This window comes from Chenopodium album, chromosome 1, assembly GCF_948465745.1.
Source record: "Chenopodium album chromosome 1, dcCheAlbu1.1, whole genome shotgun sequence".
In the NCBI taxonomy this organism is placed as follows: Eukaryota; Viridiplantae; Streptophyta; class Magnoliopsida; order Caryophyllales; family Amaranthaceae; genus Chenopodium; species Chenopodium album.
Genome location: NC_137834.1, coordinates 81,412,138 through 81,426,697, shown reverse-complemented (window position 1 = coordinate 81,426,697; position 14,560 = coordinate 81,412,138). Strand labels below are relative to the sequence as shown.

The 14,560-nt window shown below is 36.0% G+C and overlaps 1 long non-coding RNA gene across 1 annotated transcript; it reads left to right on the top strand.

Moving 5' to 3' along the window:
* The first annotated feature begins 3,156 nt into the window (after positions 1-3,156).
* Positions 3,157-14,510, top strand: LOC145613574 (uncharacterized). The gene is made up of 3 exons (XR_014106997.1): positions 3,157-3,377; positions 4,256-4,424; positions 14,130-14,510. It is a non-coding gene; the product is annotated as an uncharacterized LOC145613574 (long non-coding RNA).
* Positions 14,511-14,560: the final 50 nt, after the last annotated feature.

The window sequence follows — 14,560 nt, the reverse complement described above, 5'->3', positions numbered from 1 at the left end:
ACAAACCAGGCTTCCAGCACTTTTAATGAACAAACTGTAGTCATTCTTGCACTGCACAAACCCTAAAAGCAGAAGTGTATGAACTAACTTATCAAACCACTGCCTTGAGGCCTGTTTAAGACCATATATGGATCTTTTGAGCCTGCAGACTTTGTTATGTAGGTTAGGCAACCCCTCTGGTACTCTCATATAAACCTCTTCCTTCAAATCACCATGCTAGAAGGCATTATTCACATCAAGTTGATAAAGAGGCCAATTTTTGCAAGCTGCAACAACAATTAAGCTTCTGACAGTGTTCATTTTTACAACAGGGATAAATGTTTCCTCATAATCAACACCATACTTCTGAGTGAACCCCTTAGCAACCAGTCTAGCTTTGCATCTTTCCAGCTCACCATTTGCCTTAAGTTTGACCTTATAAACCCATTTGCAGCCTATAGGTTTCTTACCCTTTGGCAAATCTACTAATTCCCAAGTATCATTACTGAGTAAAGCTGTGATCTCCTTATCCATAGCTTCCACCCACAAAGGATCCAAATAAGCCTGAGCATAATTGTAGGGTTCTTGTATCTCACAAGTATTTGCCAAGAAACACTTGTGATCATTAGTAAAATCATCAAACATGACCAAATTGCACCAATGTTGTTGTTCATTAGAACCAGCAATATGACATTGATATATGTCATATTTAGAAGGAAATTTGTGAGGTCTGGAAGATTTTCTTAGTTCAGGAAGTTGGATAGAGGAAGAAGAAGAAGAAGAAGAAGCAAGAGAGGTAGGATAGGGAAGTTGAGAAGAATTTAAGGAAGAATCTGAACCAGTAGTGAATTCAGAAGAAGCAGAACAGGAAGAATTAGTGTTTAGCTGGGAAGGAGTTGAAGAAAAAGTTTGTGTGGGATCAGAAGAAGTATGTAGGTGAATGTCATGAGCAGGCTAAATGGCATTGGAAGTGAGGGGTGGAGAAAAATCATCTGTATTGCCAAGAGAAGTAACTGCAGGTAGGTAGATAGCAGTAGACAAGACAGAATTAGGATGATGTTTCTTAAAGAACAAATGATATGGGAAATGTTTCTCATGAAATTAAACATTTCTAGACACCTTAACTTTGTGAGTAGCAAGACTGTAAACCTTATATCCCTTCTGACTAACTGAATATCCCAAGAAAATACAAGGATCAGCCCTTTCATCAAGTTTTGTTCTGTGAACCTTTGATGTATAAATAAAACACAAACAACCAAAGGTTCTCAGATGAAAATTATCAGGAACAAAACCATACAACCTCTGAAAGGGAATGCCAATATCAATGACAGAAAGTGGCATTCTATTAATCAAATAAACTGCACATAGAACACTATCACCCCAAAATTTGTCAGGAACCCTAGCCTGTATACAGAGTGACCTAGCAGTCTCCAAAATGTGCCTATGTTTTCTTTCAACTACACCATTTTGCTCAGGTGTATCACTGCAACTAGTCTATGTATAATGCCACATTTATGAAGCAAAGACTTCATACTTCCCTCACACAATTCTTGAGCATTATCAGATCTAATAACTCTTATTTTAGTATCAAATTGAGTAGAAACCATAGAAATGAAATTAGACATAATACCAACGGCCTTAGTTTTATTTCTCATCAAATGAACCCAAGTAAATTTGCTGTAATCATCTACAATTGTCAGGAATTGATTACAACCTGTTGGTGTCTTTACAGAGTGTGGGCCCCAAACATCTATATGTATAAGATAAAAAGGTTTCTTAGATTTGATACTACTAATGGAAAAAGGAAGTTTGCTGACACTAGTAGAAAAAATGCTATTTGTAACGCCCTATTAGTAACTGACATAAATTATGTTAGTTACTACAAGGGTATTAGTAACTGACATAGCTAATGCAGGTTACAAATAAAATAACATCAGTAACTGGCATAACCAAAGTCAGTTACAAATATTAGGTTAAAGATAGGCTGACCAATTATTAGTATGGGCATTAAAAAAGCCAGTTATAAATAGCAAGTCAAACTTTATTGACTTAATTAAATGTAATGGGTTTGATTAAGGCCAGTTACTAATGCAACTACAATTTTCTTTTTTTTTTTTTTTTTTTTAGAAATTAGGATATTTTTCCTCCTACGGCATACAACCTACCTTATCAATTACTCCATTTTTTCACAACCTCCTTTTTTCATTCTCCTCTGAATCTGCTCTGAAGCTCCTCCAAAACTCAATAATGGAAGTTATCAACAAGGTACGCCCTCGATCTCCTCCTAATTTATTTATATTATAATTAATTCTGATCTAACCGATTATTCGATCAAGAAATAAAAATATGAAATTCTAGGGTTTATTTTCGCTTTTTTTTTTAAAAAAAAAAAAATTAATTTATTGGGTGTTAAGGGGTTTCATAACATGAATCTTTCAAATTTGAAATTTGGGTTTCATAGTAGCAGATTGGGGGCGAGAGTTTTGAGCGCAAGTGAGAGTTTCGAGTAGTGGGATGATTCCAAAATCGTAATTCCTCACCATCATTATTTGAGTTTGCTGGAATTGCTCTTTAGATATGATACTACATCAGGTCAGCCAACCTCTTAGCTATAATTGAGTTATTTATCTAGTAAAATTATTTATAAATATTAGCTGTGTACTTTTGCTCATTATTAGACATGTAATTGTGGTTGACTTATGTGAATCTAGCCTCTGTAGAATTGGGAATTTTAGTTTGCTGAAGGTCTAAATATAATTTTGATTGTGATGAAATATCATGTGAAAGGTAATTAGATGCCGAGATCTCATCGGGGTAAGGTTTGGTTGAATACGTGCACTTTTAAATGATAGGTATGATTATTATGTTCCAAAACATTTATTAAACAAGTCTAATAATTTTTAATAATGTTTTCATTTCGCTTATGTTTTCACATCTAATGTTGGGTTTGCACAATAGAAATATGAAAACATAAGAGACTCTTGAAAATAAAACACCCGAGGGAATTATTTAATAGAATGTACCTTTTCCTTCTTATAAGTCTACACAAAATTTCAAGCATTTAGAAGTTCTCTACTTAGACCTCCCAGTTTTGTGTTGGCTAGGGGCTTCCACTTTGATGTCTATTCTGTTGTTTTCTTAATGCTAAGTTTGGTATGTGTTCGTTCCATTCAGGGTTTTATGGGAGCAATGATATCAAATTTGGCATTTGTCTTCCGTAACATATTTTCCAAGAAAGGCATGAAAGGGAAGTCTGTCAGTGGGATGAACTACTATGCTTGTTTGTCGATTCTCTCTCTTGTACTTCTCACTCCATTTGCAATCGCCGTGGAGGGACACTAAATGTGGGCTGCTGGATGGGAGAAGGATGTTTCTCAAATTAGACTCAACTTTATTTGGTAATTTATTTACTCCCCATGATTTTCCCCTTATGTTTTCCGTGTGGTTCCTATTTGGTTATGTATGTGATATGGATCTCTGTTTTTTCTTGTTGCTCTTCTTGTAGTTAAGAATCAATATTTTGTATTGTATCTTAATTTTTTTGCACATAAGAATTGATTGGTGTAAATACAGTGGAATTTAGTTGTCAGCATGGTTTGCCTTTGTCTCAACATCTTGGCACTATTAACTTATATCCTAATCAAGTACAAGTACTTTGTAGATCTTGTGTTTGCACTGGTTTTGCCCTCTATAGATTTCTACATGTCCTGGTAAAATATCCAGAAGATGGACAAAAGAGTTCTGTAATCGCTCCCTCCATATAATCTACTTAATTGAGGTTGTTTAGAGGTATCTTGGCCTGTAAATTTTCATTTCAATTAGAAGAATTCAATCACTTCAGATTAATATCTGAAGTGTTCACGTGGTGTGGTCTAATACTCTAATGTGTACAATAAAGTTCTTTCCCGAGTTGGTAAAATTTCCAACTTAAACTATATAACTTCCTAGATTTCTTACTTTTTATATTTTGGTTTTATCCATATTACTAGGATCTTGTCCGTTGAGTCTTACACAATACCTGTGTTGCTAAATTAATTATATTTGTTTCCAAATAATTAATGATTTTGTCATCCTTTTACTAACAAGATGTTATTGTTGATTTTTCTATATAGGTGGGTGGTCGCCCAAAGTATGTTTTATCACCTATATAATCAAGTATCATACATGCCGTTAATAAAGAATTGGCATGAATTTTGTAAATGTTGACTTGTTTATTTTGTCTTTCATTTCTTAATTATCAAAGAGCCTTGATGAAGAAAATGCTTTGTACATGCAGGTAAAGCAAAAAGATGACACGTTTTCCTTAACACTCAACTATCAAGAGTTCACAAAGGTATATGTGACCTTGAGTGTTTCTTTGTTAATCTGGAAGAATACCCCAAAGAAGCTCTTCTATGCATGGATGCTACCATTCATGAGGTATATCAAGCAGCTCTATTTATCTGGTAAAAACCTCATATATATAGGTTTGCTTATTAGAATTAATTATCTCATGATAACACTTGGTGACACTACAAGAAAACAGCAAAATTGCGACGGAAAAAGTTCGTCGTAAACTATGTAAATTCCGTCGTAAAGTTGGTTTACGACGGAATTCCGTCGTAAATGGTTGTCGGAAAACCCTTTGTAGGAAAATGGCCATTTTACGACGGAAATTTCGTCGTAAACCAACTTTACGACGGAATTTACGACGGAAATAATATCATCGGACTTGGAATTGGCCTTTGATGAAGTTCCGTCGCAAACTTCAGACGGAAAAAGTTCCGTCGCAAAGCAAGATTACGACGGAATTTTCCCTCGCAAAATATAATTTGCGACGGAAATTTCCCTCGCAAAATCTAATTTACGACGGAAAATTCCCTCGCAAATTATTATTTGCGACGGAATTTAGGGAATTTTCCGTCGTAAATTAGATTTCCAGCCCAAAACAAATTTTTGTAATTTTCTGCATTTTCAAACCTGAATTTTTTTAATGATAAATCGACAAAAAAAAAAAAAAACTAAATATTGAGTCCTAAAATTGTTGTTTTAAAAAAATTAATTACCGACCTACGAAATTAGGGTTATGTACATATATATATTATAATTATGTCCTAGTACAAAAGATAGTCCACATTTTGGTATCTATACCAAACAAAAGCTAGGTTAGAGTGATTCTATGCTAGACTAAAGCTAAGCTACACAATCGCCTGGAAACCTTGGCCTGCTCCACCACCACCCGGGTCGTTCCTAGGGTCTCGATGCTGAGGATGAATGGTGGAACATGAGTCGTTGTTGTTGAGACGACTCATCATCTCATCGAAACTCTCCTTGTATCTCCTCTCCATTTCAGCCATTCGGGCTTCCATTTGAGTTTGGAGAGTTTGCACCCTGTGTTCCATCTGGTCTTGCATTTGAGAAATGACAGACGACGTGTATTGCTGTGAAGAACGGGAACCTCGACCCTGTTTGCCATAGTAGAGCTCTGCACTTTGGCCAAGTCCCTTCACACGCCCCTTCTTATTGCGCCCACCCACCGACTCCCAGTACAACTCATTGAGACTCTTCTGAATCCCCTGACTCCTTGTTTCTTCGAGCTTCTTCTGGTAGGTGTCCTACAAAATATTGAAGATAAAAAAAAATATTGTTAAAAAAACAACCAACAATATGGAGTTATATCGCATACTTTTAGGTGCCTAAGGATAGAAATTAAGAAAATTAAGCACTTAAGTCAATTTTCAACCCTAACTCATCCAAAATCATCCAAATTTGGGCTATATCGCTAAAACCATGCCTATTTTCTAAGTTTTCAAGCAAATGGACTCGTTCTTTCTTCTAACATTCCAATATCAATTGCTTTTAAGTGCCTAAGGATAGAAATTAAGAGAAATAAGCACATATGTCAATTTTCAACCCTCACTCATCCAAAATCATCCAAATTTGGCCTATATGGCTAAAACCATGCCTATTTTCTAAGTTTTCAAGCAAATGGACTCGTTCTTTCTTATAACATTCCAATATCACATACTTTTAAGTGCCTAAGGATAGAAATTAAGAGAAATAAGCACATATGTCAATATTCAACCCTCACTCCTCCAAAATCATCCAAATTTGGCCTATATGGCTAAAACCATGCCTATTTTCTAAGTTTTCAAGCAAATGGACTCGTTCTTTCTTCTAACATTCCAATATCAATTGATTATAAGTGCCTAAGGATAGAAATTAAGAGAAATAAGCACATATGTCAATTTTCAACCCTCACTCCTCCAAAATCATCCAAATTTGGCCTATATGGCTAAAACCATGCCTATTTTCTAAGTTTTCAAGCAAATGTAAGGTTTCTTTCTTCTAACATTCCAATATCAATTGCTTTTAAGTGCCTAAGGATAGAAATTAAGAGAAATAAGCACATATGTCAATTTTCAACCCTCACTCATCCAAATTTGGCCTATATGGCTAAAACCATGCCTATTTTCTAAGTTTTCAAGCAAATGGACTCGTTCTTTCTTCTAACATTCCAATATCAATTGCTTTTAAGTGCCTAAGGATAGAAATTAAGATAAATAAGCACATATGTCAATTTTCAACCCTCACTCCTCCAAAATCATCCAAATTTGGCCTATATGGCTAAAACCATGCCTATTTTCTAAGTTTTCAAGCAAATGGACTCGTTCTTTCTTCTAACATTCCAATATCAATTGCTTTTAAGTGCCTAAGGATAGAAATTAAGAGAAATAAGCACATATGTCAATTTTCAACCCTAACTCATCGAAAATTATCAAAATTTGGCCTATATGGCTAAGACCATGCCTATTTTCTAAGTTTTCAAGCAAATGGACTCGTTCTTTCTTATAACATTCCAATATCACATACTTTTAAGTGCCTAAGGATAGAAATTAAGAGAAATAAGCACATATGTCAATGTTCGACCCTAACTCATCCAAATTCATCCAAAATAAGCATATATTGAGTTTTACTTTGCTAATTTGCCATATTTCAACTCATATAATAAGTGTTTACCGCAATCCTTTTTGCTTTGTTGTTGGCAGCCATTTGGCCTTTACCAGGCATTTCCTTGAAGTGTGTCTTCAAGAAAAGATCATGGGCATTTGGTAATTGGCCTTGGTTTTTTGCAGCCTTTATATGTACATGCAAAAAATCAATGAAAACATGTTAGCCCACCAAAATTCATTAATAGACAAATGACATAATTGTTACTGGACATATTGTAGGAACCTTACCATCTTTTTAGCATGTTGTACAGATGACATTGAACCTTGAAAGTGGGTCGGTTCAACGACATTTTCCATGGATCCGCCTCTTCGGTTTTTCTTGTTTTGTTCCGACCGCTTCTGATATTTTGGATCGGTGGCAACAATTTTCATCATGCCTTCGTGGATATCCTTATTAAGCCATCTTGGTTTGCGACCATTCAGCCTGTGTGTGATGTTGTAGAACGTGTCACGTAGGCGATTTGCAAACTTTTCTTCGAAAGTGTCCTTCATTTGGTTGTTTAACTCAGGTGCCCACTTGAATTTTTTCTGCAAATCAAGAAAATGTCTTTATTACAAAATTCAACTCCATCAATATAATTTATAAAACATGTATTATGTTAGGTTAAAGTTATCATACGTTGAACAAGTTCCAAAAGTGCTCTCTCGAATCTTCATCAACCTCTCCATAATTCCTCCAAGGCTGAACATAGTAGTCGGTTAGCGAGTCGGAGAGCACATTCTTCACCGGCCTATCATCAAACCTATAATAAAGGATAGACATTCATGTAAGTAGATAATCAACAAAAAGTGAACAAAACATGGTTAAAGTAATACAAATTCACTTTATCAAAGTAAATACGAATTTAAGGATATTTCATTATACAAATACATACGCACCAAAGTGTGGAAGGGTCCAACTCTAGCAAGTCATTAGGATGCGGGTCCTGTAGCTCTTGTTCCTGATGCTGCTGTTGCTCCTGCTGCCCTTGTACATTTCTGACGATTTCTTGAGAGGCCCCCAAATCATGTGCCTCCGCTTCCTCCATTGACTCATCCTCGTCAACACGTACAACCGGAGATTTCCCCTTAGACTTTCTCCTCTTGGACGTTTCTCCTTTATTTCCTCCTCCCATGATGACCACCTGAAAAAGTTATTAGTACCATAATCGCACATTGTAAATTCATAAATTAGATCCATAAGACATTAAAATAATAAAATGAGACCAAAAATGCAATGCAATATTACAAATCCGAGTAGTCATTAAAAACTAAACATTCGAAGACAATAGTAAAAGGAGTAACTACATATTCTCCTCTTCATTACTCTTATCACTACTACCACTATCATTATCACTATCATTATTACTATCACTAGTGTCATCTAAAAATACATCGATGTCCTCTTCTTCGTCACTGTCACTGGAGCCAATGCTTTCTTCTTCTTCTTCATCGCTTGAGATAATAAAGCCATCGTCATCATCATCATCATCATCACTATCAAGTTCATAGTCTGGAATGTCATTTGGTGGACAAAGCGTTGCATGTACTTGTGGGGAAGGACCCTGCAAAAACTCTAAATCCACCGGAGCATCAATCACCGACCTTGCTTGAGTTCTAAATACAGCCCACCATTGAACCCGATCACGTTTAAGGCTAGGGTAAGATGCATAATACACTTGAGACACTTGGTAAGATAAGACAAATGGATCATACTTGGGATACTTCTTAGTATGATATACTTCGACAAGCTTGTATTGTTCATGAATGTTCATTCCTTTACCACAATCCATCCAACTACAACTAAACAAAATAGTCTTGTACTTTTTTTCGGGACCGGTGTAGACAAGTTCAATTATGTCGTTTAAAATGCCAAAGTACTCTCCACCGTCCTCACTTGAGACACACACCCCGTAATTCATCGTAGATTTGTGTTTGCCATAGGACTGTGTGTGGAAATTAAAGCCACCGACAAATATCTGGTTCCAAGTTCGAACACGCTTGAAAGGCCTCATAGACAATGCTCGCAACACATCGGAACTTGGTTTTTGTTCTCTCACCTATAACCGTTACGAATACAAGCGTCACACTAATTGAAATGAAATATATTATATTATATTATCACAAATTAATCGAGATGCAATGTTCGAAAAGTATTATCACCTTGTGATGAAACCAATCAGGGAATTCACTTTCGCATTTCTCCATGACATCTTCTCGACGCAAATAAGTTCGAGTACTAAGAATGTAGTCCTCAAACTGCCTAATAGATTAATGACACATGGTTAATCATTGCAGCAATTATATTAAATTTAAGGGATTTTCAAAAGTTTATCGTAAACATATATACCTTTCGTATTCACCAAGAATGCCGGTATTTCTTAAAACAAACAAATGAGCACGTTCGAGTTCCTTGTCATCTAAATACCGAGTTTTACCCAAATTTGACACACGACCCTTATCCACCGTGAACAGCTCTGGGATTTCATCGTTGTCAGTCGGGGATTCCACATCAGCATTCACATTTCGACCTAGATCTCGTGTTTTTGTGTCAACTGAGGGCTGAAAGTAATTGGAGCAGAAGTTTGATATCTCTTCAGTGAGATAAGCGTTGCATATGGAACCTTCAACACGAGCCTTATTACCAATTTTTCGTTTCAGGTGATTGAGGAACCTGTAATTATGTTTATGTAGCCGTAGAAATATAAGTAACGGAAATCAATGAAAGAGATGAAAGTAAGAGTTGAGAAAGGACCTTTGATTTACCTTTCGAAAGGATACATCCACCGATATTGAATAGGTCCACATAAGTTGCCCTCATATGGCAAATGAATTGGTAAATGCTCCATGGAGTTGAAGAAAGATGGGGGGAAAACCTTCTCAAGCTTGCACAGGATCTCAGCTATGTTTTTTTCCAATCGCTCCATGTCGCTAACTGTAATTGTGTAGCAACATAAATCGCGAAAGAATTGGCTTATCTCTGTAATTGCATTCCATATATGGGTAGGGAGCAATTCTCTCAAAGCAGTGGGCAATAACCTCTCCATAAACACGTGACAATCATGACTTTTCATTCCATGTAACTTACCTGATTGCAAATTAACGCATCGGCTCAAATTGGAAGCGTAACCATCAGGAAACCGCAGCTGTTTGACCCACTCACACAAAACCTTTCTCTGAGCCTTGTCAAGAGCAAATGGAGCCTTTGGCATGAATTCTTTTCCTCTATCATCCTCTTGAAGATGTAGCTGGGGCCGTTTACAGTATTTAGCAATGTCATTCCGAGCTGATGGGGTGTCACAAGATTGCTTTTTCACGTCCATTATAGTGTGAATCAACTGATCAAAAAAGTTTTTTTCAACGTGCATGACATCTAAGTTGTGACGAACAAGCAGATGTTTCCAATATGGAAGGTCCCATAGAGTGCTTTGCTTGAACCACCCTTTTTTTGCATTCTTGACATGTTTAAGTGCCTCGGGGCCATCTGTTGCTTTCGGGAGGTTTTTCACACATTCCCAAAGTTCCTCTCCTGACATGATGTGAGGTGATGAACCTTTTTCGACTTTGTTTTTACAAAATGCATTTTTACTATTTCGAAAAGGATGATTTGTCGGAAGGAATTGACGATGGCAGTCAAACCAAGAAACCTTACCACCATTTTCGAGCCAAAATGCTTTGCTTTTCTCCATGCAATATGGACAAGCCTTCTTACCGGCTGTGGTCCAACCAGATAACATACCATAAGCCGGGAAGTCACTAACGGTCCATAGGATGGCTGCTCGAAGATTGAAATTTTGTTTTCTCGAAATATCGTAAGTATTTGCCCCAACTTCCCACAACTGTTTCAACTCGTGTATGAGCGGCTGCATGTAAACATCCAAGTTGCCCTTAGGGTTTTTAGGACCAGGAACGAGTAACGAAAGAAACATGAACTGTCTTTTCATACACATTGACGGAGGCAAGTTATAAGGGGTCAAAATGACAGGCCAACATGAATACTTTCCCCCAAACTGACCATGTGGAGCAAATCCATCCGTACATAGGCCAAGTCGAACATTACGAGGTTCAGAGGAAAACTCAGGAAAGCAACTATCTAGGTGTTTCCACGCTTCACTATCGCTAGGGTGTGCCATTGTGCCTTGAACTCGAGGATTTTTAGCATGCCATGTCATTTCCTCAGAAATGTTTTTATTTGCAAAAAGCCTTTGCAACCTAGGTGTGATAGGGAAATAAAATAGAACATTTAAAGGCACTAAGCTACCTTTAGAAGTCTTCTTGTATCGGTCGCTGCCACAGACCCTACATGTAGATAATTGAGCATCATCTTTCCAAAACAACATACATCCTTTCGGGCATGCATGAATCTTTTCATGGGGCAGCTCTAACCCCTTAACAATTTTCTTGACCTCATAGAATGTCTCGGCCATGTGGTAAATTATACTCACACTTTAGGCTAGTGATTCTAGAAGTCATCTCTAACACAGACAATGAACTCCCTTCGTACAACGGTTGTTCAGAAGCCCTTAACAAATCAAAAAATGGCTTGGCTTGTGCATTAGGCTCCTCCTCTAATGAAACAGGTGGCTCTTCGGAATGGCCTTGATCTTGAGACTGACCAAAGGCATCCAAAACCATTTCACGATATTCATTTGACTCCCTTCTACGAGTTCCTGGAAACCCTTCCCCATGACACATCCACTCGTAGTAATTAGGTAAAAAACCGCTGCGATACAAATGAAGTTTGACCGTATCTGGATCCCAGAGACGTTTGTTTTTGCATTTAAAACATGGACACCTAACTTCATTCGGGTTGCTACTCTCGGGATGATCTTCCACATATTTAAGGAATTCATCTACCCCCTTCAAGAACTCAGGATTAATAAAATTCCCAACCTTTCTTTCGTACATCCAGCTACGTTCTTTTCGTTTCATGATTACAAGTTCTACACAACTAACACATATGCCATTAATCACATTAGTCATAAAGCACAATATATATTCATTGTAGATCAAACTGTTATGGAAATGCAAATGAGAAGAGAAATGATTTCCAAGGGTCCTTATCACTCCAACCTAACCCATCCTTGTACGTTCAATCTCACTAGTGAATGTATGCCAGAATTTCAATTCTATGGAAAATCCGGCAGCATCTCCCTACAGTTCCCCGAGTACACAATATAGGCGATTAGAAACACCTATATATGTACCTAGAGAACATTGTAGAGAAATGACAAGCAAGGATCTTCCGTAAAATTAAAACAAAGGAATACATTCACCACCTAAGTGAGAATAAACGTACAAGGACAGTCCCAACCGGGGACTATTCAAGACATACTCCTAATGTGTATGCCTTGAACGGGTATCTAGGCATATGATTATGCAAATGATTTTTTTAAAAAAATATATATACTTAACTAACATACATATTATTAAACAAATATATCAAGATTAAACTAAACAAGAGAAACAAATCAAACCAAACCAAAGTAAACTAATATATCATATTAAACTAAACCAAACCAAACTACCGTTTTATATATTAAATTAAACTAACATATTTCTAAAAAAACTAAACTAAATTAAGATACTTTATATTAAAATAAATTAAACTACAACACATTATATTAACATAATATTAACTAAACTACATTATGTTAAACTAAACTAAACCAAACTAACATTGTTTATTTTAAAGATCAAGGGAGCAATTAATTAATTATAAGATTTATTTAAAAATATATATACTTAACTAACATACATAATATTAAACAAATATATCAAGATTAAACTAAACAAGAGAAACATGTCATAACACCATACTATTAATATAAACCAAATCAAACCAAACCAAATTAAACTAATATATTATATTAAACTAAACCAAACCAAACTACCGTTTTATATATTAAATTAAACTAACATATTTCTAAAAAAAACTAAACTACAATAAGGTACTTTATATTTAAATAAATTAAACTAAAACACATTATATTAACATAAACTTAACTAAACTACATTATGTTAAACTAAACTAAACCAAACTAACATTATATTGTTTTTTTAAAGAGAAGGGAGCAATTAATTACTTATAAGAGATCACCAATGTCACTAATTTAACCAAACTAAAAGTTATTGAATATCTAACAACCAAAGTAAGATACACATATACATTATATTAGGGTTTGTAATGTAACTAACCTTTAGATCTGCACTTCTTTTTAACAATTAAACCAACAAAATTGTACAAATCCTACAACAAAATTAAAAAAAAAAAAAATAATTAAGGGTTTATAAGTAAACAAAATTAAATTGAAAAAAAAAGGGGGAAAGCAAAGGCAACTTACTGTCAGGCGGAGGTGGGGCGTCGCCGGAAACAACCAAGGGCCGGTGGGTTCAGTCACGGCTAGGGGACGGAGGTGCGGCTGCGTTGTGGGTTCAGCAAATTTTACCATGTTATTCCGGTAGTTTTTTTGCAAAAAAAAAAAAAAATTAATTGACAATTGCACACACTTACCTAGACGCGGCGGCTCGCCGGAAACAACCAGGGCTCGAAAGCTCTCCCTTCCTCCCTTCCTCCTTATCTTTCTCTTTCCCGTTCTCTTTCTCCTCTCTCTTTCTTTCCCGTTCTTTTTCTCCTCTCTGTTTCCCGTTCTCTTTCTCGGCGGCTGATGTGCAGGCGTCGCCGGCGTAAAGAAATCACCACCGCCGCCGCGACTTTCTCCTCTCTCCTTCTCTTTCTCTCTCTCATCGCGCTGCTTCACTTCTCTCTCTGATTTTCAATTATTTCCCCCTTTTTTTAGGGCAAGGTCGCAATTTCAATTTTGAAAAAATGACAGTAAAATTTACGACGGAATTTATTTCCTTCGTAATTTAAAACTTACGACGGAATATTCCGTCGCAAAACACTTTACGACGGAATATTCCGTCGCAAGTTTTAAATTACGACGGAAATAAATTCCGTCGTAAATTTTACGAGGGAAAAAGCGTCGTAATCGAACTTTTCCGTCGCTAAATTGCGACGAAATATTTTCCGTTGAAAATAACCACCTTTACGACGGAAAATCATATCCGTCGTAAGCATTCGGTCGCAATTTAGCCTATTTCTAGTAGTGTGACTGTTTGAAACAACCCTTTTTTAATTTTGGCTTTTGTTTATGTATATATTTCTTTCCCATGTAGAATTATGTCGCAATATCAAGTACTTAGTGTGAACTGCAGCTATCCCATACAGAACAATCAAATTTGTGAAGCAGACAAAAACGTCATTTGAAGGTTGACCATTGTATCGTATCAGTTAACTAACTAGGTTTTTTTTTTTTTTTTTATAGAGTATTATTTATTGTTAATTGTGAGAGAAATATTTGTAATTTACAAGTACATCAATTCAATATAATTTACAAGACGTTGCTTAAAGTTGGTCTTATATTAAATAGATTGATAGTAATAAACAATACATGGTCTTTACATTAAAAAAATATAAATGTAGTGTACGAGTGGTGGCAATAGAGGAATTTGCTACTGCTACCATTTTATTATTATTTTTTTAAACAATAAAAACACTATTCGTAACTGGCGTTAGGCTATGCCAGTTACAAATAATACTTTATTTG